Source organism: Cryptomeria japonica, chromosome 1, assembly GCF_030272615.1.
Source record: "Cryptomeria japonica chromosome 1, Sugi_1.0, whole genome shotgun sequence".
NCBI lineage: Eukaryota > Viridiplantae > Streptophyta > Pinopsida > Cupressales > Cupressaceae > Cryptomeria > Cryptomeria japonica.
The window spans coordinates 162,776,920-162,803,523 of NC_081405.1; positions in this window are offsets into that span (position 1 = coordinate 162,776,920).

Here is a 26,604-nt window from a genome sequence, read left to right on the forward strand (position 1 = left end):
CCTATATCAATCTCACAAATGAGATCTTACATTTATATCATAACCTAAGACCAATTAAGTAGGTCGGATTACTAAGAGATATTACAATAAAATCAATTGCAAGTGAATCAATATCTGATGCATGATGTCGGCTCAATGCATTTACAATAATGATAAATCATCTCCATAATGTGTCGTGCTGATCTGGAATAGATATGCTTGCCGGTGCATAACTTGGACCTATTTTCCAGTAACAACAAATATGCAAAACCGAATAGACTAATAACCAAATCACCAAAACCAAGTGATCAAATAATATCTTCGACATAACCAAGTAGTCTCCAAGTCATTCCAAGTGCCGGTGAACAATATAACCTATCATCTTATCGCTTCCTTACATATCATAACCTATCATCTATATATATTCTTAAAATGACCTACAAGATCTCATACATATATGTGTCTTTACAATACATCATGTCGGCTATACAAATATATTTACAATACAAAACATTTCACATAAACAATATTATTTCCAAGTCGACTTGGACGGTCAGTATAATCTATTACTGGTGTAACTGGATGCTAGTGTGAATAACCCTTGTAGTGACTGTCGGTGCCTGTAGGTAAAGTCTATTGCTGGTATAACCTTTGAACCCTGTTACTAGTTGGTTTCCGTCAATGACAACATCGACTATTCTCATCTAAGTGTATAATGCTAATAATCTCCCCCTTTGGCATTGATGGCAAGACTCATGAGAAAAATCCAAAATAGATATCCAAAATGAAGTCCAAAAACTGAGAGTGCTCCCCCTGAGCAAATGATCTCCTTCTGTACATTTTTCTCATTACACTACTCCCCCTTTGACATCAATGACAAAGGATGTCAAAGTATCAAAAATTCAAAATTTACCTAGAATCCTATAGCCGATTATGTACAATCTAAAAAATGTCTGCCAAAACCAAGTTAAGACCTTGAAAAAACTTTGTACTGTTAGAAATTACAGTCTTTGTTTGTCGGATCATTCCGGTGAGATAATGCATATGCTGCTCTGATGATCTTTCTCCTTGAATAGTTACCTTGGTTATCTCATTCCGGTGTGTTAACAAATTATCCAATCTAGGACCAAGTTTGTTCTTTAGCTCTAGGGTTTTCATCTTCAACCTTGCCTTTTCTCTTTCCAACTTCTCAATCTTCTCTTCATAAATTGCCATCTCTTGATCCAAAACTAATGTGAGTTCTGAAGAACCAATCATATTGTCAGCAATGTCATCAATTTCTTTTTGTTTTTTCTTTATTTTCTCATCAATGTCTTTTGTTAGATGGTGAGGTTTACATGCTTCCCTATACAATTCCTTGTATTCCAGAATGGTGGAATTCAGTGTCGGTAACAATGAATCAATCTGTCCTATATAGTCCTTTATTGTTTTATCAAATAATTCATCCTTCTCCTTATTAACTCTTTCCTTAATGGTCTCCTCATTTATCTTATCTACAGTTTGAATGTTAGAAGAAATGAATTTGGACAATGTATCCAATTTACCTATAGACCCAACAATGTGATCAACCTTGCACGCCGATGCTAAGGTATTGCATTTTGTTATCTTCCTTATTGAATCTAGTAATACATAAGTAATGTTTATCAGTTTGTAATCCATAGTTGATATACTAGGAGAAGTGCTAGGTTCTGCAATAACTTTCTTTTCTTCTCCAGATACCTGCTCAGTTGCCTCACTTCTTTATCCACTTTCTCTTTCTTCTTTATTCCTATCCTCATTCTTATTTACTGCCGGTTCTAATTGTGTCTGTTCTTGTTCCTTTTCTACTTCAACCAGTATCTCAATATTCTGCTGAGTGTCCACAGTCTTGGTCGGTGATTCAGGTTTCTCAATATTTATAGCTTCAAATTTCTTCTCTTCTGCAGTTTCCTTATCCAACACGATATTGATGTCCTGAGTGTCAACATTCATTGTGAATAGAATGTTTGACTTGGAGTCGACATTATATGTTTTCACTTCCTTTGATATCTTTTCTTCAGGCTCATTTTGTATTTCTACTAGTGCCTTTGCTACTACCGGTCGGGTGTCCTATGCCGGTGGCGGTAAGTTGTCCTTAACTGTGATGTCAGGTACACTGCCAACCTTACTCTTACCATTATCTATTTTTTGATATACTTTAATAAATGATTTATCAATTTTCTATCTTTCTCTTCTTTCTTCTCTTTCTCAAAAAAGAATATATCCCATTTAGCAGTTGTTTCATCTGCAATCTCTTTTACTCTGCCGGTCATAAGACTAACTTGTCGGTGACCACTCAAAAAAATAGTCCTGTTAGCTTCGGATATTAAATCATTACTTTCTTTCTTTGAATTAATAGGATGAATGGTTAACAGTGCCTCAACCTTCATTTTCTTATCTAACTCCATAACAAACATTCTCTTTGCTTCAAGTCTTAAGTATAAATCATTAGGAAGAACATCTACAACCTCAATAAGAACTTTCTTATATGTGTCTAGATATAAAATAATACTTTCCTCAACAGTATCCTTATCTGATTCCTTGAAAGAATGATAAAACTTATTAACATTACTAAGATTTACTTCTTGAGTTATTTCATTTACCAATTCTTCTGGTGAAAGAGTGTTAGGTTCCTTGTGTTCTGGTTGCTTCTTTGGTGTGACTTTCTTCTTCTGACCACTGGGCTCTCTCATAGCCTGTTGTTTCTTTCTGAGTGTTCTTGATTTCTTCAGAGATGGAGCAGGTGTCGGTGAGGGTTTTCTTTTCTTTCTGGCCACCCTTTTGAATTCAGCTGTCTTACCACTGTCAGAGTCAAATGAGGTAGCCATAGGAGAAATATGTGCTACCGATTGTTGTTCTAATTTTCATTCTTGTTCAACAACACTTTTCATTTGATCAAGTTTCAATAAACCCTTCTTAACTATTTCTACAAACTTTGAAGCATCTTTTATTTCTTTTTCTCTTTTCTTCCTTTGCTTCTGCATAGCAACACCACTCTTTATAGTTTCAATATTACCAAATATCTTCTCTGTTGGTTCCGGTGGAGCATCTAGGAGTATTTTGGCATATGTTTCCAAGATGTGTGAATCCACTTCATAACCCATCTCTATTATCCAGATAGTTCTAGGTCTAACTGCCTCCATCCATACTTCATCTCTTTTCACAACAAAGCATATTTGTTTGTCATATTTGTCAACAATGCTTTGGGGAATCCTTTCCCTTTAACTCATTTTTTCTTGAAAGTTCTTGAAGTAATCTTTTACTAGTTTGTCACTATATGATCCCATGCTGGTAATTGCCTCCTTTATCTATTTTCCAATAGAAATATCATAGGCAAAGTCCTTGTGTCCAATACTAGGAATCACCTTTGATAAATATAACATTAAGCATACAATCAAGTTCCCAAATTTGAAAGATCCCTTATTGTCACCTTTGATCTTGTTCAAATTTTCTAATAGTTCATCTTTCAGCCATTCACAGATGTCAATTTTTGCATTATTCATAAGCATCTCATAGGCACTATGAATGCATAAACTTGAAATAGAATTTAGCCTATTAGTGTGAGAAACTTTGTATCCAATAACCATACTAGCATATTTAACATTGTTGTTAGTTATATCACTAACCCTAAGTGATCTGTTGTCAAATGTAGCACCGGTTAAGTTCATAACTTCTTTGTTTGGAAATTTCTTTTTCTTATCAGGCCTAGTACCGACAGAAGGTAAACTAGTGACAACCTTGATTGCTTCCTTACCGATCTTGAAAACTGAATCTAACCACAGAAATTCTTTGTGAACTCTGCTGAGAACATAACAAATAATCTCATCTGAGAATTTAGGCATGTGAAGGATGTTATTGAACCCTAAATCTTCAACAATCTTGTGTTTCAGTTTGAATATACCTTGGTTGTCAGTAATAACATTTACGAACATATTCTTTATATCCTCAGACCCTAAATCTTCAATGTTATAGTGTATGTATGCCCTAGGGTCTTTAGCAAATGCGACTCCCTTCAGAATTTTTGAAAATGCACCAATGGAGTCATCCAACTTAGCTATCTTAGGGATGATTTTGAAGATTGGTCTAGATCGCTTGACATTTTCCACAATAGTAGGGTTTGCAATGAATTCAGGAACAAAGGATGAAGAAGCCATTTCGTAAGATAAATACCTTTTACTATCGAATGCAAGTGAAAACCTTGGATGCCCTGAAAAACCTTTGCGGCTTTGCCTCTAGAATTTTGGTGCTCAACTTTCATGCTCTTCAAATGCTTGAAGGCTTTGGTAAGTTGAAATGAGAAATTATCGTGCTTTATAACCAAAAAGTTAACTCACAACCACAATAAATGCTTCGTCGGTGAAGTGAATACTCAACATGTCTATCGGTAAAGAAGAATTATAACTTCTTACCACCAACTGAGGGTAAATGCATGATCTTCAGTTAGTTGCCTTACCCCTAAGGATTATTCCTTAGTTAGATGAAGAATCTCCTGCCGGTGCAGGATTGCCTTGTTCTGTCGGTGCAGAGATAAATTCATCATTTCTCTGATCTCTCTTCCCAATCCATTATTTAGTGAATTCTTGCTTGATTTCATTCCCCTTTTGTTTGCCTTTGTTATTATATCCTCTATTGTTTTCCAGTATAGTCTTAAATCTACAAAAATTTGCAATATGCCCAATCTTGTTGCATGCATAACAGGTTACATTGTTTCTCTGAATAAATTTTCCATAACCTTGACCAGTTTGAGTTCTGCATTGATTAGATAGATGTCCAAATCTACCACAAATATAGCATTTCACATTCATTTTTTAATTATATGAGTTATGACCATTTTTATTGCATTTGGAGCATTGACCAATCGATGAGTTTGTATTTTGATTATTCCTAAATTTGAATTGATTTGCTCTATGACCAAATTTGTTGTAATTAAAACATTTGCCATTGAATTTATAATAATTAGGTTGCCTTACTGGTTTGTTGTGATCATGATTGTTTGCAGTTCCAAAACTTTCTCCATGTTCAAATCCAAGTCCAATTATTTCTCCATCAGGTTTTTGACTTTTCAGCATATCATCAAGCTTGTCTGAACTCTTCTTGAATTTGTCTTTGTATTCATTTGTAGTAACCAACTCACTTTCCAAAGTGCTAAATTGTCTCATAAGTTCCTCTTTGTCATGTTTCATGTGAATCAAATCTATTTTAAGCATATCATTTTAATAACTAAGCCTTAGAGATTCATCTAATCTTTCATTAAGTCTTCTAGCCAAATCTTCCTCATTCCTCTTTTTATCTTCAATATCCTTGCATAGTCTCATTATTAAATCTTGCATCTCATTCTTCATGTTACTGTTCTCTTGTCTCAGTTTCTTTGCAATATCTCGATTTAAACTTATTTGTAACTTTACAACCCAAATTAATATACCGATAAGAAAATAATAATGCAGTAAAGAGAAATAAAAGAATAAGGATCAATGCACACCATAAGACAAATATTTTAAACCCGGTAGGGGAAAAACATTGGTGGGATTTGTGACCCACAATATTTACTCATTGGCCAATATGAATAAATATTACATAGTAAAATAGGGGCCTACACATGCAAGAAGGCCAACTGCCTAGAGCTTACTGCTCAACAACAAAATGGAGTCCCATTGACTACAATTGGATGGTTAAATCCAATAACAATGTACTGCTTCAAAACAGCATCTGCAATGCTGGATTTAGTACCAGTTTAAGCTCTATCTGATACCTCTACCTTAAACCTTGCTTCACTCCACTCTTCTTCTTATTCGCTCTCAAAATAAATACATCAAAATGCATATACAATTATTCACTATCATAACCTATCACATATTATCGCTTCCTTACATATCATAACCTATCATCTATATATATTCTCAAAATAATCTACAAGATCTCATACATATATGAGTCTTTACAATACATCATGTCGACTATACAAATATAATTACAATACAAAACATTTCGCATAAACAATATTATTTCCAAGTCGGCTTGGACTGTCGGTATAATCTACTACCGGTGTAATTGGATGCCAGTGTGAATAACCCTTGTAGTGATTTCCGGTGCCGGTAGGTGAAGTCTATTGATGGTATAACCTTTGAACCCTATTACTAGTTGGTTGCCATCAATGACAACATCAACCATTCTCATCTGAGTGTATAATGCCAACACTCTCATGGTATTCATAATCAAGCCCTGAGCGGTTGTCTATTGGATGGTCTGCTTGAGATGCTCAACATGGTCCCTTTACTCTATCTATGTGCATCGCTTAGTGGTAAGTCGAGAAACCTAAGCCTGTGCAACCTAGAAACCCTATTGTGCTATATCCCTCTCCACCCTGGCTGTATCTTGCTCTAGGGTAAGGGAGGTAGCTTGTCTTTGCATCTGGGCTATTTGTGCATGTTCCTGCATCAGCTAAACCTATAGCCCCTATACCATAGACTGTAGGGATTCTATTTGTTCCTATTTCTAATGGGGAGGCACTGAAATTGGTACCTCTGACGACTATGATGGATGCAGATCTTGTGCAACTTGTGATGAAGTAGCCTATATAGAGGTAGCAAGTGGTGGCATGTCTATCCTCCTCTTCCTCCTCCCTAATATCCCTCATCCCACCCATCACCTCCTCTCCCAACTTCTCTGACTTCATGTCCTTAGATGACCCCTCCTCATCCTCAGTCCCCTCCATGTCTGACTCCTCACCTCCTACTCCTCCTGCCACCTCCCTTAGCTATAGTGGCCCTCCCCAGCCTATATCCTATCACCATCCCCCACCTCTCCCAATTACACCAGCCTCGCCTTGCATCTCCTCCACCATCACCACCTCTATCTCCTTTCCACCATCTCCTCCTCAGTTGATCTGACCTCTAACTCTACCAATCCCACCACCTCCCCTACCTCTACCTCATCTTCCACCCCTTCATCCTATTATCCCTCCCTAATCATCATCATCATCTACCTCCTCTAATTATGGTACTATCTCTCCTATCCTTGTAAGTCAAGGGAAGGGATGCTTTGAAAATTACTAAGCATACTACCTGATCATCCTTGCATCCACCAACCCCAAACACATCTCCCACCATACCCATGAAAGTGAGTAGAAATCTTCCTACGCTATATCAAAATATAAGGTTGGACCCCAATCTATCCTCTCCTTGTGCACTCGGGCATATATGGCAGCACCCTGAGGCATCCCCTAGGTATGACCAAACTGCCAGTACACATGAGTCAAAAGAAATCGCTCTACTACATAGGGGGTCTGCCCTATCAGTTACCTACTCTGGAATAACACAGGGATCTCTGTAGCATCCTCAGCCCAAGCCTCACAATCCATATAAGGTCTCCATATCACAAAATCCATATCATCTAGATCTCATCTCCATTACTTTGAATTCCCGAGCATGGGCTGGGAAGCTGCTTGCCGATCCATGAACAAATAAGGAAGCTCAAATAGTCGTGATCTCTCCACCACTGGTCGGGTCACTGCTATATGCTCCCATGCCTAGATATGAAGAAGTATCACCCATGTTGACAAACTAGCTACCTCATCATATACTACCTGGTGCAAATCATGGTATAGGTGGGCCAACACAAAGATTTCCCATGCATAAATCATCCTTTGCCCCACCATCTCCTCTAGTATACAACTCCATCCAATCAAAAAACCATGTGACCTCCTGTTTGGACAAATAAAGCCACCAATGAAACCTGCTAGCATCGAAGGAAGCAACGCATACTGATCAACCATGTCCTACCATGTAATCGAGTATCCACTAATATGCAGATAACCAAAAACCTCTCATAGTTCCTCTGTCCCTCCATGCTTCTCAACATCATAGGTGACCAACTTAGCTGTGATAGGAATATGCAAGATCTGGTATACATCCTTTGGTGTCACTATGATCTCTCTAGTCGATAGATGAAAGGTGTTATGCTCACTATGCCACCTCTTTGCTAATGCAGTCAATAGAGCCCCGTTCTTCCAATAATATGATATGAACAGGATATGAGATAATCTACATGCAACAATAGCAACCCTATCATCATCAGTAGGATCTCCCCTCTTGGAGAATGTCTTCAGGTATCTCTCCCAAAGCATCAACACACCAAATGAGGCCTACATCAAGGTATCAACACCATATTAGTTCTATCTATCAAATGGATCAATCATCATGACTTAAATCAAACAAGTATTCTATCTACTCAGCATGAGATCTTAATCAATCTCATTGAGCCCCTATCAGTTACAAAAGTCATGCTATCATTCAAGAGTTTCGATCACAAAATCTTATCAGTTGGGTGAGTTCATCTTAGCCTATCCTATTAGTGATAAAAGTCATGCTATCATTTAGGAGTTCGATCACAAACTCTTATCAGTCAAGTGGGTTCATCTTAGCCTATCCTATCAGTGACATTAGTAGCCCTCTTAGACCAAGAGTTTTGATCTTAAACTCTTATCAACATAGGAAGGTTTTGTTGGCATTATACACTCAGATGAGAATGGTAGATGTTGTCATTGATGGAAACAAGGTTCAACAAGGTTCTACAGGTTCAACCGGCAATAAACTTCACCTACCGGCACTTGTAGATATAATAAGGTTTATTCACACCGACATCTAGGTTACACCGACAGTAGATCATTCCGACATTCTAGGATGACTTGACAATAGTATTGTTTATGCAAAATAATTTGTAATGTAAATTATAATTGTATGGCTAACATATTGTATTGTAATGACTTATATATTTATGAGTTCTTATATGTCATTTGGTATGTATGTATGTATGTATGTATGTATGTATGTATGTATGTATGTATGTATGCATGTATGTATGAAGTAAGCGGTAATATTAATGGTATACCGGCAAGGGTTTTTAGCAGAAGCAAAACCGGTATCAGGCAAAGTATAACATAGAACTCATCCAAAATTTTGATGCAAGTTGTAAGAGTTCATTTTGTATTTACATCAGTGTGATGTTGTAGTCAGTGAGATTCCACTTTTGTTGTTGAGCAAGAATTGTCTAAACAATGGGTCAAGAAGAGAGATCAGAGAAATGATGAATCTGGTTTTGCACTGGTAGAACAGAGCAATCTTGCACCAGTAGGAGATTCTTCATCTAAATAAGGAATAATCCTTAGGGGTATGACAACTAATTGAAGATCATACATTTTACCCTCAGATGGTGGTAAGAAGTCCTAATTCTTTTTTACCGACACATATGTTGAGTTACAATGGAAATTCACTAAACCGGTGAAGCATTTAATTTGGTTGTCAGTTAACTTTTTGGTTATAAAGCATTGAAATTTCTCATTTTGATTCACCAAGCATTCAAGTATTTGAAGAGCATAGAAGTAGAGCACCGACATTCAAAAATGAAGCAACAAAGATTTCCGGGGCATCCAAGGCTTTCACTTAAAAGGTATTTATTTTACGACATGGCTTCTTCATCTTCCGTTACTGAATTCATTGCAAACTCTACTATTGTGGAGAATATCAAATGTCCTAGACCAGTCTTTAAGATAATCCCTAAGATAGATAATATGGATGACTCTATTGGTGCATCTTCAAAAATTCTGAAGGGAGTTGCATTTTCAGAAGACCCTAGAGCATACATTCAGGGGATTATTGAAGATTTAGGGTTTGAGGATATAAAGAACATGTTCATGAATGCCATCACAAACAACTAAGGTATAATCAAACCTGAACATAAGATTGTGGAAGATTTAGGGTTGGTAGACATCCTTCATATGCCTAAATTCAAAGATGAAACTGTTTGATATGTTCTTAGTAGAGTTCACGATGAATTCTTATGGCTAGACTCAGTTTACAAAATCACTAAGGAAGCAATTAGGGTTGTTACAGGTTTACCCTCTACCCGCACAAGGCCTGAGAAGAAGAAAATTCCAAACAAAGAGGTTATGAACTTAACCGACGCTACATCTGATAATAGATCACTCAGGGTTAGCAACATAACCGATAACAATGTTAAATATGCCAACATGGTTATTGGGTATAAGGTTGCACATACAAATAGGTTGAACTATGTTTCCAGTCTATGCATTCACAGTGCCTATGAGATGATAAAGAGCAATGCTAAAATTGATCTTTGTGAGTGGTTGAAAGATGAACTGATAGAAAATTTGGACAAAATCAAAGGTGACAAAAAGGGAACATTCAAGTTTGGGAATTTGATTGTATGTTTAATGCTATACTTCTCAAAGGAGATTCCTAGTATAGGCCACATAGACTTTTCCTATGATATTTCTATTGGAAAACAGATTAAGGAGGCAATTACTGGCATGGGTTCACAAGGTAACAAGCAAGTAAAGGAATATTTCAAAAACTTTCAAGCTAAAATGAGGCAAAGGGAAAGAATCCCTCAAAATATTGTTGATAAATATGACAAATAGATATGCTTTGTTATTAAGAGAGATGAAATATGGATGGAGGCAGTTAAACCTAGAACTGTCTAGGTAACCGAGATGGGATATAAAGTGGACTCAAACATTTTGGAATCTTATGCCAGGATACTTCTAGATGCACCACCGGAACCTAGTGAAAAGATCATTGGCACTGTTGAGACCATAGAAAAAGATGTTGATATTCATAAGCAAAGGAAAAAAAGAGATAAAATATTGAAAGATACTTTGAAGTTTGTTGAAGATGTTACAAAGGGATTGATGAAACTTGATCAGATGAGTGGTGTTGCTGCAAAAGAAAGAAAATCTTAAAAGCAACCGATAACACATGTTTCCCTTGTTGTTACCTCATCCAACTTTGATAGTGACAAGGCTGCAGAATTTAAAAGGGTGGACAGGAAGAAGAGAAAATTCTCACGGGCACCTGCTCCATCACCTAAGAAGACAAGGACACTTAGAAAGAAACAACGGGCTGTGAGAGAGCCTAGCAGTCCAAAGAAGAAGGTTACACAGAAGAAACTAGAACAAAAGGTAGCTGATGCTCTTTCCCCGGAAGAGCTTGTTAATGAAATAACTCAGGATGGAAATCTCAGTAATGTTAGTAAGTTTTATCATTCTTTTAAAGATTCAGATAAGGACACTATTGAAGGAAGCATAATTTTGTACTTAGATATATATAAGAAAGTTCTTATTGAATTCATTGATGTTCTCCCTAATGACTTATATCTGAGACTTGAAGCTAAAAGAATGTCTATTATGGAATTGGATAATAAATTGAAGGTTGAAGCACTCTTGGATATTCATCTAGTTAATTCTAAACAAGAAATTGATGAATTGATATCTGAAGCCAACAAAACTATTTTTGCAAGTGGTCACCAACAAGTAAGCCTCACGGCCAACATAATAAAGGAAATATTAGATGAGACAATAGATAATGGGATATTTTATTTGTGGAGAAAGAGAAAAGAGAAGAAAAAGAAAGACAAAAAGATGATAAATATTTTACTAAGGTATACCAAAAAGGAGATAAAGGAAAGAATAAGGTTGGCAGTGTTCCTGGCTTAACAATAAAAGATAACTTACCACCATCGACTCAGGACACCCCATTGACAGTAGTAGAGGCACAGGCAGAAGTGAGGAATTAGCTTGAAGAAAAGATATCAGAGGAAATAAAAATAGATGATGTTAATCCTCAGTCAAACATTCTATTTACAATGTATGTTGACACTCAAGACATCAATATTGTAATGGATAATACCTCCATTTCAGAAATTTTTGAGGAGAAGAAATCAGAATTTGTAAATGTTGAGATCTCTAACTCACCAGTCAAGGTAGTTGACACTCAGTAGAATATTGAGATACCGATAGAAAAAGAACAAGAATAGATAGCATCTGAATCGATAGAGAATACGAGTGAGAACAAGGTAAGGAAGTGGTTAAGGTAGCTAAACAGATAATAGGAGAAGAGAAGAAACTTAATGCAGAACCTAACAGTTCTCCCAGTACTTCCACTGTGGATTTTAGACCAACAACTGTCATTGAAATACTTTTGGATTCTATAAAGAAGATAACAAAGTGTAATGCCTTATCATTCAAGGCTATAGATGACTCTCTACTGATTTTGTAGATGATTGCACCAAAGTGAAAGGTAGATCATATTGTTGGCTTGATAGGTAAACTAGACATTTTGTCTAAATTTATTTCTACTAACATTTAGACATTAGACAAGATAAATAAGAGAACTATTCAAGAAAAGGTTGATAAAAAAAAGGAAGAATTATTTGGAAAAAAAATAAAGGATTGTACTTAATAGATTGATTCATTGCTACCAGAACTGAATTCCACTATTTGGAATATAAGGAATTATATCGGGAAGCTTGCAAACCTCATCATTTAACTGAAGATATTGATGACCAAATAAAAAAAAATCAGAAGGAGATTGATGATATTGCAGATAACATGATTGGTTCTTTGGAATTAACATCAGTCTTAGATCAGGAAATGGCTATTTATGAGGAAAAGATTGAAAATCTTGAAAAAGAAAAGGCTAGATTGAAAATGAAAACCCAAGAGTTGAAGAATAAGATTGGTCCAAGATTGGACAATCTACTAACTCACCAAAATAAACTATCCAAGGAGACAATTCAAGGAGATAGATCACCGAAACAACAAATACACTATCTATTAGGTAGACTGAAGCAATAATTACCAACAGTACAAAGTTCTTCCAGGGTCTTAACTTAGTTGTTGCAGATATTTTTTAGATTGTACATAACTAACTTTAGGTATGTAGGTAATTTTTGAATTTTTGATACTTTTGACATCCTTTGTCATTGATGTCAAAGGGGGAGTGGTATAGTGAGAAAAATGTACAAAGTAAGCCATGGTGAAAAGTGAATAGAAGGAGATCATTTGCTCAGTGGGAGCACTCTCATTTTTGCTTTTTGATTTCTCTCATGAGTGTTGCCATCAATGCCAAAGGGGGAGATTGTTGGCATTATACACTCAGATGAGAAAGGTAGATGTTGTCATTGATGGAAACAAGGTTCAACAATGTTCTATAGGTTCAATCGGCAATAGACTTCACCTACTAGCACTGACAGATACAACAAGGTTTATTCACACTGACATCCAGGTTAAACCAGCAGCAGATCATACCGACATTCCAGGCCGACTTGAAAATAGTATTTTTTATGCAAAATAATTTGTAATGTAAATTATAATTGTATGGTTGACATACTGTATTGTAATGACTCATATATTTATGAGTTCTTGTAGGTCATTTGGTATGTATGTATGTATGAAGTAAGCGGTATTATTAACAACATACTGGCAAGGGTTTTTGGTAGAGGCAGAACTGGTATCAGACAGAGCATAATAGAGAACTCATCCCACATTTTGATGCAAGTTGTAAGAGTTCATTTTGTATTTACATTAGTGTGATGTTGTAGTCAATGAGACTCCACTATTGTTGTTGAGTAGTGAGCTCTAGGCAGTTGGCCTTCCTGCATGTGTAGGCCCCCTTTTGTACTGAGTAATATTTATTCATATTGGCCAGTGAGTAAATATTGTGGGTCACAAATCCCACCGAGGTTTTTCCCTTATTGGGTTTCCTCGCCAAAATATCTATGTTATGGTGTGCATTGATGTTGATTCTTTTGTTTCTCTTTACTGCATTATTGTTTGCTTATCAGTATATTAATTTCAGTTACAAAATTGCAAATAAGTTTAAATATTTCATCTACCAGTTAGACACTGATTCACCCCCCCTCTCAGTGTCTTTGGGATTAACTATGTATCTAACAAGTTCATCTTAGCCTATCCTATCTGTGACCTAGTCATGAATCTATCAAACACTTGGAGTGTCGATCATACACTATCAAGTAGACCTCTCCTATAAGTGACACAAGTCACACTATCAATCTAGAGTTTATTTCATTAACTATATCAATCCAAACACAAATAGACACAAAACCAAGTCCTATCAACATCAACACCCAAAATTCCCACAAAAATAGAACAAAATCAATACCAATTGATCATTGAACCAAGTATCCACATCATCTACAATCTAAATATCAAATTTGCCAACTTCAAAAATTTCACAAAATATAAAAAAAATGTTATTGTTTTGTATGCGCTAAAATAAATTTCATATGTGATAAAACATATGCACTAACAGACACACTATATATGCTAATAAACTCATCAAATGCGCTACAACAGTTTTTATATGTGCTAATTAAATGATCATATGCGCTACTAAATCAATCAAATGTGCCACACAACAAATCAAATGCGCTACAATAAAAATCATATGTGCCATGCAAAAAATCACATGCGCTTCGAAATCATTCATATGCACGAAAAAATGAAAAAAATAGGGCATGAGAAAAGTATGAACAACGTACAAAAAACATGAAAAATTTACCAAACATGCTCAAAAATCACATAGGAGAGGTTCTAAATCTCACTTACTAGTGGTTCATACTCAGCTCGCCTATCATATCAGCAAACTCTCCCAAATTGATGAAGATGGTAGGGCGGTGTAATATCAAAAATGTTATCCCTTGTAATTAATATGAAAAATGGCGCTTTCCTCCATGTCATCGGAGGTCAGGCTCTGCCATCTTATCCTTTTGTCCACCTCGATCATTCTTGTTAGCTCTGGTCGAAGCATTACCAACTTTGTTGGCCTGTCACCTTCGTGGATATAAGCATGGTGTGGAGACATCCACGTAGTGTGCTAGCATCCCACAAATCTGATAGTCTGCAGGTGGTTGTTTGAGTGTTATGCCCATGCCTAGAAGGAATTGTAATGCCTCTGCATGTTCCCACCAACGTTTGAATTCCTTCCTGGGCCTTTATCTTTCACTTTGGAGGCATTTTGAGGGGATTCTTTGGTAAGTTTGGCAATCTTCTTGTAGGTTAAACTCTTGGAGACCAATTTGGGCTTCATACTATCAACACCACCATTGTTGCAGCATCTCAAGCACACTACACTGTTAGAAACTTGATTAGTCCCAAAGACACTGAGAGGGGGGGTGAATCAGTGTCTAACCCGTTAACAAAAGATTTAAACTTGTTTGTAACTTTATAACCTAAATTAATATACCGGTAAACAAGTAATAATGTAATAAAGAGAAATAAAAGTGTAACCATCAATGCACACCATAACACAGATATTTTTGGTGAGAAACCCGGTAGGGAAAAACCTCGGTGGGATTTGTGACCCACAATATTTACTCACTGGCCAATATAAATAAATATTACTTATGCAATAGGGGCCTGCACATGCAAGAAGGCCAACAACCTAGAGCTCATTGCTCAACAAAAAGGAGTCACACTGACTATACAATTGGATGGTTAAACCCAATGACAATGTATTGCTCAAAATAGCATCTGCAATGCTGGATTAAGTACCAGTTTAAGCTTTGTCAGATACCTATGCCATAAACCTTTCTTCACTCTACTCCGCTCTTTATTCGCTCATAAAATAATTACATCATACTGCATATATAGTTATTCACTCTCATATACCGCTTACATTCATATCCTAATTACATATCCTTACTTGCTTACAAAATGACCTACAAGATCTCATACATATATGAGTCTTTACAATACATATTTTTGGCTATAAAAATAATATAATAACAATAGAAAACAATATTATTTCAAGTCTGCTAGAGTGTCGGTGTGATCTACTGTCGGTGTAGACTGGATGCCAGTGTGAATAACCTTGTAGTGCCTGTCGGTGTTGGTAGATGATGTCTATTGCCAATGTAACCTGTGAACCATATTACCAGTTGGTTGACATCAGTGACAAAATCAACTATTCTCATCTGAGTGTATAATGTCAACATACACCATCATTTCTAATAACTATTCGTGAAAGGGGAGTTTTCTCAATCCTCTCTTTCTTACTTTCCAAATCTTCATTTCCAATTTTGTATTGCATTTTCAATTGTCTTTATCATATTATTATTCCCATGGCTTCTTAGGTTGTCCATGGAGGTGGAAACACCAAAATGGGGGTCTGACTTAGGCAGGATCCAAAACACAACCCCCAACATTTTCCTTTCCTGCATGTGTGTAGGTACATTTCTGTGAAGAGGAGATTAACTTGTGAGAGGATTCATAGCATGGACCTTTTGTTTGTCTATTTCCTTCCCTTTTCTCCTTCCATTTTATCTTGGTTATTTTGTATATCACATTTATTAGCTTATCTTCATTATTTTTTGTATTTTTATTGCATTATAATCACACTTAAAACTTTATGTACGAACTCTACCCCTCCTCCGTATAGGACGACAATGCGTTGTGCTAGTGTCCTAGACCCTCAAGCTCATCCTTCAAATAGAGGCTTGTTAGAGTCATCTGAGAGCCTTAGATTGCAAATAACTGCTTAACTCTGTTGTCTTTATTCCTTGACTCACCTTAGCACCAATTCACAGAGGTAATCAGAAGGACAATTTGTCCTCAAGGATACATCATCCTGGAAAATTCCTTCCATTACATTTTGGTGAACCCGACGTGAAACAAGATTATCATTGCATTACTTGCTTTCTACTTCATTTAGGTGCATATACTCTTTTAAATTTTCAAAAGTTAAAAAATCTGAAAACAATCTTAAAAAAAAGAAGAGGAAAACAAAAAACAAAAAACAAAAAAACTTTCATTCGCATTTAGTTTAAATTTTTGTATTTTTTCGTTTATCATTTAAAACCACTTTTATCGTTTAGTGTCCCTGTAGTGTGGTCCTGAGCATCATGTGGCTTGTGTATGAGCTTTATGACTCAGACTGCAATAGGAGTCATAGTCAAAAGGTTGTATAGGTGGAGTTTTCCCCGTGATTGCTACAGTCCTCCTCTACTTGGCACCATGCATGGTGAGTATTCATCCAATCTCAATGAGTTCTTGACCTCTCATAGTTTGAAATCTATTCTACCTGGGGGGTCTTCTCCTTATAATTTGAAACCTAACTCTCCTAGGAGTTCTACCCTATCTTCCCCTCATGTGGTTGACCATGATTTTGTGATCACTGTAGAATTTGAGAAGATCAATATGTTAGAGAAGAATCTGAGAGACTTTGAGGGTTTCTTGAATAGAGAGAATGTTGTGATTACCTTGAGGGACATGTTAATCTTCAACAAGAGAGGCCTAGAGATGTTGAGGGATTTGTCCATGATTGTTAAAATCCATGTGCCCCTGGTGGATGCACCCCCTATGGACAATAAATATTTGGTTCCCAGGTTAGTGTCATCATTCCAAGGCTGAGCATACACATAGTGGACTCCACCATACCTAGTGTTAGTGCTTCACTCAGTCCTTGGGGCTACACAGACATGGCTAGTAGTTTGACCTTTTTCGCTGCTCAAGTTTTAGTAATCAACGCTAACACTATATCTGTCGGTGGCATTGATCCTTCTGGAGGTTCCGGTGGAGGTGGCGATGGATCTGGCCCACCTTGACCTCCTCCATCTTCTAATCATGTCCTGAATACAAACTTACAGAACATGGGGTAGTTACAATTGCAATTGATGAACTTAAGCTCTTCCTTTGGTCAGTCATTTGTTCTTGTGTATTATAGGAAGAGTGCTCTAGACATTACCATCTTGAATACTATCCTTCCAACTGCCGCTGAATCCTTGAAGTTTGATAGGTTCAATGGTGATGGAGACCCAAACGTGCACATAGATTCCTTTATGACTTTGTGTAGTGACTACCATAGTATAGATTTCATGTTGTTGAAACTGTTCTCTCATTCCCTCAAGGGGACAATGTTAGAATGGTATAGCTCCTTACTTGACCATTCTATTCGTACCTTTGATCAGCTTATGGATCTTTTCCTCAAGCGGTTTCAGGCAAACATTGGTAGTAGGGTCACTATCGCTGACCCTGTTCATTGTAAATAAAATCCGAGTGAAAAGATAAATGATTTCATTTCGAGATATCAAGCTACCTCAACCAAGATCCCCTTTGCCCTTCCAGATAGTGATCTACATAAGGATGTTTATCCACAATTTGTAGTCGGTATTGAGGGATAAAATATCTCTTTTAACCAATATCATAACTTCACTAACATGTGTTCTGCTCTCACTGATTACCAACACATTGTGTCATAGCTCAAAGATACTTCTTCGAACCCTTGCAATGGGTTCTTTGCAGGCACGACCATGGATGGGTCCTAGAAGAATAAGGTTATTGCTAATGTTGCGGCTGTTCCTCCAATGGCTGTTGCACAAGCCCTGCAACAAAATAGAGTGTTCACTAAGCTGAATGACTCCTACTTGAGCATAATGCAATGGTTGTTGAAAGACAACCTCATTACCCTTCTAGAAATCAAATGATTGTCTGATAGTCATCCTTATTTATGTTGGTATGATGGTTAGAATTTTTGTCATTATCATTGTGTGTTTGGTCATGACACTGAGTGATGTCATTGTCTTCAACATGTTGTCCAAGACCACATGGATAGTGGTGCAATCGAGGTGGATGCACAGAAGAAAAAATCAAACAAGCATGTTGATAAAACCAACAACGACTTGCAGATTTATACCAGTCCTTTCCCTCACATTTGGAAAACTTTATCTCTACATTGGATTCTTCCTCGGATGATGGTCCATATGTGAGCATGGTCACCATCACCCCCATTATCTCACCTCCGGCCTTGAAGGGGAAGGTATCTAATATGTCCTTGTCATTTACCCCTTTCAATGCCCCGTATTGTGGAGAGCTTGCTCCTCTTTACGTCCCTGCCAAGATGAACGGTCAAACTGTCACAGGTATGATGGTTGACCCATATAGCAGAGTTGATGTTATCATAGAGGAGAATCTCTTTGTGAAAGACTGCTATAGATTGGCATATGATGAATATCGTGCAACTTTGAGGACACATGATGGGTTCTCTATTCGCCCCTTGGGTAGTATCACCTTGACAGTCCTTGTAGGGCCTAAGGTGGTGTCGTCTGTGTTTGTCATCATTCCTGAATTAGACCTCTTCCAAGTTAAGCTTGACATTCCTTGGCTAATTGCTATGGAAGAAGTCCCCTTGTTTGTGCACAAATGTCTCAAGCTTCCCCATGAGGGCATGGTGCATGTCATCCAGGACACTAGATACCAACCCTTGATCGTCCATGGGGATTTTTTGTTGGACCACTTTTGGCCTGCTCTAGTGGGGCCCATGCTTCCCCATAGTGATTTAATGTACCACACTTATTATTAGTATAAAATGGAGGAGTCAAACCCTAAATTTGTGCAACCTAGTGTTTCATTTCCACCTCCTACATCGACCCCTCCTCCATCGATTCTAGTCTTGGAGAGGGTAGTGCCTCATGTCTCCTCATCATCGAGGGATGAGGCTAAGCTTGCTCCCTTGAATAGACCTCTGCGTCCACCTCGGACCACACAGCCTCCAATGGTGTCTACTATTCCTGTGACTGTGCCTAGTGCAGCAAAGGGAAAGGCACCCATGTTGTCGAAGTCCACGCCCCTCCCTCCCTTTGAGCCCCCGATCATGACTGATATTCCTCGACCCTCTCGTTATGAGAAAAGGTAGTGCTCTTCTCATGTCCCTTCATCACAACCTATAATGGCACCCTCTATTTCTCTAGCTACTCCTTGAGTGAAATGAGGTTGGGTGCTTGTTTTTGTCGATGTGGTGCCTCTCCAGGATGCACCTCCTATTTCATCAATTGGGGCCTTCTCCCATCCTTGACACAATTCTAGAGGCCTCTCCTATGGAACATAATACTCTTGAATCCTCTCTAGCTCTGGTTGTTGGTCCTCACCTTCTATGGAATCAACATGCACATGAGCATAAATTTTTTTGACAGGTTTGAGTTCGCGAGCGTGACGTTGCCTTACAGTTTGCTAGTGTGGCTCCGACACCTAGTGCTGCTATTTTGGAGCCTATTCCCTTAGTTTCTCCTATCCCTACACTTGTTATGGTCTCGATCCCTCTTTCTTCAGGGTCTCTTGATAAACCTTGACGCTCTAAACAGGTACAGGTTTTCATCACTCCTTCTTTGGAGCCGCCTCTTAGCACTTCTTTTCCAGACATGCTTCCCTTGTCCCGACCCCTTAACATGTCACATACATAGGTGGTGCCTAGTGAAACTTTGTCTTCCCCTCCTACTTCACCACCACTCTAGAATCCAAGTTTTCCTCGGGTCCTTGAGCCTACTATGGTTGATAGGAGGCCCAACATTCCTATCCCGTGTAAATGTGAATTTGAGCAGGGCCCTGTTCCCGAGTTCTGATGATGCAAGTCTTCGTAGTTATGTTCTTGATACCATCCTTTTCTTGTCTCAGTGCCTATTGGTTTTCCTATTTCTATTTGCATGATTGAGAAGGCTTCACCTTCTTGATGTAGAGGTCGACAGTAGTAGGGTGATAAACCCACCTACACACCTTGGTCTTCTTACCTTGAGTCTTCCTCACGGCTATGTTTCACACCTCAACTGTGAAATCAAACTCTTACCCCTAACCAGGATGGCACAACACTTCTACTCACTTCCTAAGACCTATCCATTATACTATTTTGAAGCACAAGACAAATATTGTCTTTTGAGGTCTAGACAAGCCTACTAGTACAGGTCTACCGGCACAGGTTTCATAGGTTTACCGACACCGGTCTACCAGTTAGTAGCCCTATTTCACTATATTTTTGGAATTTTCTCCATATAACACCAAACAACACCTTAAACAAATTTAGGTTTCAAACACCATTTTGGGATTACTATCAGATTCCAAAAGATTGTAATTTCATCCTATTCCTACACTATTCAACACCTACTTGGGTCACAAACCTAATTGATCAGGTTAGACCAATTTCACAAAGGAGGTATATGAGAATGGGATCATAGGAAGGTTCCAACTCTTCAAGAAGTTTCTTCTATTTTCAAATACTCCAATTCCATCAATTCAACTCATTGTCTCATCATTGTTCATTGTATGCTCAATGAAACTCATCTAATCTAATCTAAACCCTCAACCGATTTAGACTAGGGCTTGGTGGTAATGTACCAACCAACTCCTCTAACCTCACCCCTCTAGAATCTCAAAATACATGTCCCTAACTTGCATTCTACCCATGGCCATTGGATCCCAATGAGTATATTGTGAGTTAGGGTCTTATTTGCATGGTAACCCTTGAAAATGGAGGGTTTCAAACCTGCAGAGGATAAAATGCTTATAACTTCCACTAAAATTTACTTCCCAAGGTCAGACCAAGTGCATTGGAAGGGTGTTTTAGGGTTCTTTCTAACTAGATCAAAAATTCATCAGTAGGTCTCATGCTTTATATGGATAGTATGGAAAAATATCATGGTTATGGTGAAATCAAACTTGTTCTATTCACTTTCGACACCGTTCTTCCTATGGTTGTCTAGGCATATACTAACTTTTGAATAGTTAGGACCATTGGAGAAGTAGTTGGAATTCTACCGACAACATTGAAAAGTTGCCTGACAACAAATACAACATTTTGCAACTTAGGACAACATTGGTTATTAACCACCTAGACCTTATGGAAACACATCCAAGGTCATTATTTGCCATTTTTTTAGACTCCAAACACCTAAGACAACAACCTAGACATACTAACATTGAAAATCCAAATTCCAAGCCTCCATGGCCTAATAGATCTCTAGGTTTATATGCTCACCTAAGAGATTATTGACCATACAAATAGGAATTTAATTACATCAAGGGTGATCATTGATCCAACCCATTATTACATCACAAATGAACCTGTAGACACCACCATGTGCTTGAAAATATATGTGTAATGGAATGTGCTCTACACCATACTCCCAGGCCCAAAAGAAACTCAAGTCCCTTGAGTTGGGATGTGTGCAAAGCGAGTTCCGTTCTTCTCAAAGGCCTCAACAATCATCCATGTAGCATCCTCTAAAGGTTGATTCTTCCATTTGACTAGGTACTCCAAGTAAGTCTTCCTCCTTGTTTTCTTGCTAACCCTTTGATCCAAAATGCTCTCAATCTCAGGTTTGAGAGGGGAAGGGAGTCCTTCCAACATAGCAGAACTGGAAGAATTAGATGGACCTGCAACACAAACATCATCCACGGAACCTTTATATGCATATATATCAGATACATTGAATATAGGAGATAAACCAACATCAGGGGGTAGATCTATCTTGCATGAATTTGTTCCCCATTGTTTTAGGACCTTAAAAGGACCTATCTTTTTCATGAGTAGCTTGGTGTACTTCTCCTGAGGGAGTCTTTCTTTTTTGAGATGAATCATCACCATGTTTCCCACTTTAAATTGAACATGTCTCCTTGTGACATCTGCTGCTTGCTTATAATTTTCAATGGTTTGTATCAATCTATCCCAAACTTGTTGATGTATGTCTCTCATCACTTCAGCAAAATCATCCGCTTGAACACTCCTTCTTTCAATATTCTACACTTCTTTAAGTTCAAGAACACCTCTAGGATGGGTTCCATATACAATTTGGAAAGGACTCAGTCCAGTACTTTTGTTCATAGATTCATTATATGAGAATTATGCTTGTGGAATAATAGTATCCCAAGTGACCCCATGGTCCTTAATCAAACACCTCAACAAATGACCAAGTGATCTACTAATCACCTTTGTCTGTCCATCAGATTGAGGGTGATAAGAAGAAGAGAAGGACAAAATTGTCCCTAACCTACTCCACGAAGTCCTCCAAAAATGTCCTACAAACTTAGGATCCCGGTCTGAGATAACGCTTAAACGTAACCCATGAAGTCTAACAAACCTACAATATTGGAAGCATCATGTGTAACTTTGCATGGCAAAAAGTGTGCCATTTTGGAAAACCTATCCACAACAACATATTGTCATATCCTGATTTAGTCCTAGGAAGACCTAAGACAAAATCCATGCTAACTGAATCCAAAGGTTTGGTAGGGATTGGTAATGGAGTACATAGACCTACATTTGAGCTTGTACCTTTAGCTCTTTGGCATACCACACACTCTGTCACATACTTTCTCACATCTGATTGCATTCTTGGCTAAAAATAAAACCTTCTAACCAACTCAAGTGTCTTATCAAGTCCAAAATATCTTGATAAACCTCCATAATGCTTTTCTTTTACAATATTTTTCCTCATGGAGAAGTTAGGAATACAAAGATGCCTGCCTTTGAAAAGTAAGCCTTCTTGGAGGATATAATTAGAAAAATCAGTATGATACCTGTCATTCATGTCCTTACAAACTTCATAGGCCTCCTTAAAATCTTCATCTCCTTGATACATGTCTTTCAAGGCATTGATTCCCATGCTTTCCAATTGAATCTCTTGGATTGCTAAGTTCTTTCTACTAAGGGCACCGACAACTTTATTAGCTACTCCTTTCTTTTGTAGGATAGTGAAAGTGTAAGCTTGAAGATATTCCATCCACTTCATATGTCGGTGATTTAGTTTCTCCTTCCTGTTCAAAAAACTTAGAGCATGGTTTTCAGTATATACAATAAAATCCTTAGGTAAGAGATAATGTCTCCACTTCCTAAGAGATTGCACCATAGCATACATCTCTAGGTCATATGTAGAATAATTTTGCTTTGCCTCATTTAGTTTCTCACTGAAAAATACCAATGGTCTACCTTCCTGACTCAAGACTCCTCCTATGGCCTTATTCGATGCATCGCATTCAATAGTGAAAACCTTATGAAATTCAAGGAGTACCAAAATAGGTTACTCTAAAATATTAGTTTTCAAAAAATCAAAATATCTATCAGCCTCCTTAGTCCAGACAAATTGACATTTACTGCCACCTTTTATGGTTTCTATCATTGGTGCACTAACCCCACTGAAATTCTTAATAAATTTTCTATAAAAACTTGCTAATCCATGAAAACCTTTTACCTCACTTGCTGACTAAGGGGTTGGCCGGTTTAAGATTGTCTCCGCCTTAGATGGATCCATTTTCAAATTTCCTCGAGAAATCACAAATCCAAGGAACAATAGTTCTTCCTACAAGAAGACACATTTATCCAAATTGATCTTCTACTACTCCTCATGTAACCTTTACAACACCAAATCCAAGTGTGATAGATGTTCATTCCTGTCTTTACTGAAAATCAATATATCATCTAGATATACTACTACAAAATGATTAATGAAGGGCTTAAGAACCTCATTCATGAGTCTCATGAATGTGCTAGGGGCATTGGAAAGTCCAAATGGCATAACCATCCACTCAAATAGGCCTTCACTGGTCTTAAAAGTTGTCTTCCATTGGTCTCCATCTCTGATCCTTATTTGATGATAACCACTTTTCAAATCCATTTTGGAATAATACTTGGCCCCTCCTAGAAAATCCATCAAGTCCTCCATTCTTGGCATTGGGAATCTATATCTGATTGTTATCTTATTGATGGTCCTAGAGCTAGTACACGGCCTCCATGTTCCTTCCTTCTTAGGAGCTAGCAGTATCGGGATTGCAAATGGGCTTATACTCTTTCTAATGAACCCTTTCTCAAGTAACTCTTGGATCTATCTAGCAACTTTTGCATTTTGTTCAGGGGCTAGTTTATAGGCTTCCTTATTAGGTAGGGTAGCAGCTGGTATCAGATCAATACAATGATTGATTTCCCTTTGAGGGGGTAAGGAATTGGTACTATCTGCAACTATTCCCTTATACTGGTCTAGCATATTTTGAGATTCTTTAGGACCTACTTTCCTTTATATCTCTTGGTTCTTAGGCTAATTCTTAGGTTTAGTCCTAGGCTTGACAACTATTACAAAACAAGGAGTATCCTTCTCTTTCAAACCTTTCATGAACTCTTTCTCATCTACTAGCATAACACTAGTCACAATGTGCTTATCCTTATTGTCATCTAAGAGAGGTGTCATAGTGAAGTTCACCCCATTCTTGGTGATGGTATAAACATTATTCCTTCCCACATGTCTAGCATCTACATCATATTGCCAAGGCCTACCTAGTAGTAGATGACAAGCATCCATTTCTACTACATCACACAACACCCTATCTTTGTATTCACCTATTAAAAATTCTACCCAAACTTGCTCACTAATCAGGGCTTGTTGACCTTTGTTCAACCAAGACACTTTATAAGGATGGGAATGAGGTATTCTTTGCAAGTTAAGTTTAGTAACCATTTCAATAGAAGCTATATTATCTATGGACCTTGAGTCCACAATGACTTTGCATACCTTGCCTTGTACTTTGTAGGAGGTTCTAAAAAGAGATTTCCTCTGAGGTGGTTCTTTGATGGTTGGTACTTTCAAGAGGGTCCTATTTATCATCAAGAGTTCTCCTTGCTCCGGATCTGCAAACTTTGAAGTTGATGTGTGGTAGGAGGTTGTGCTTTAACTATCCTCTTCTTGTATTAGATGTGCCCTCCTATCACCTCCTTGGCTACCATTTCTTATTTTCTCAGGACATCTGAATGATTGATGCCTAGCTTGGTTGCATGAAAAACACCTACCGATAAAGACACTAGGTCCTCTTCCACTGAATCTTCCTCTACCATTTCCCCTCCTTCCTATAAAGCTACCTCTATTCCCTAATTCTCCCTCTTGTTCCTGATGGCTAGACTCTCCTTGGGGTTTAGGAGATGATCCTCTTCCATTGAATCTACCTTTGCCTCTAAAGCTTGTACGCTTTCCTCTATTATTGTGTTCTCCTCTCCTTTTTTGCTTCTCCTCAATCCTAAGTGCCATCTGAAAACACTTGTGCACTGATTCAGGGTTAAACAAACTTAGTTCATCTTGAATAGTGAACTTAAGACCATTCATGTACCTTGCTATCTTTTGTGTTTCAGTCTTTGACATCTTTACTTTAAGGGTCATCTTGTGGAACTCCTCAGTGTAAGTACTGACATCCAAATCTCTTTGCCTTAGATTTTGTAATCTCTTGTGTAAGATTATCTCATAGTCCTCAAGAAAAAATTGCCTTTTGATCTCTATCTCCATCTTCTTCCATGAGAGTATAGGTCTCTTTCCTTCTTCATCTCTTTGATTTTGTAGAAAGTTCCACCAACTAAGAGCTAGACCTTTCATTTTGGATTTAGCCACCTTCACCCTTTGGTTTTCAGGTACTTCTTCACATTAAAAATAATTGATCATTGCTTCTATCCAATCCATACACTCTTTTAGATTCATCTTTCCAGAGAATGTAGGTAGTTATACTCTATTATCTCTTCTTCCTACCCTATTAAGGGCTTCAACAAATTGCCTTTGATCTGTCGGCAACAATAGTCTCTCTTCTTCCTCTTCTCCTTCTCCATCATATGCTGATGAAACTCCCTTGCTTGCCTAGTCTTTCTTCAACCTTTCTATCTCCTCCTCCATCTTTTTATTCTTAGTCATCTGCTCCCTCACTATCTTGCCTAACTCCATGTTTTTCATGGGTTTAGTGGGAATCTCCTCACTATTCTTTGTTGCATCTTCCATTGCTTTATTATTCTCCAAGGCTCTTTTGAGGCTTTGATACCACCTAATGTAGAGGTCAACAACAGTAGGGTGATAAACCCACCTACACACCTTGGTCTTCATACCTTGAGTCTTCCTCGCGGCTATGTTTCACACCTCAACTGTGAAATAAAACTCTTACCCCTAACCAGGGATGGCACAATACTTCTACCCACTTCCTAAGACCTATCAAGATCTTCCACAATGCTA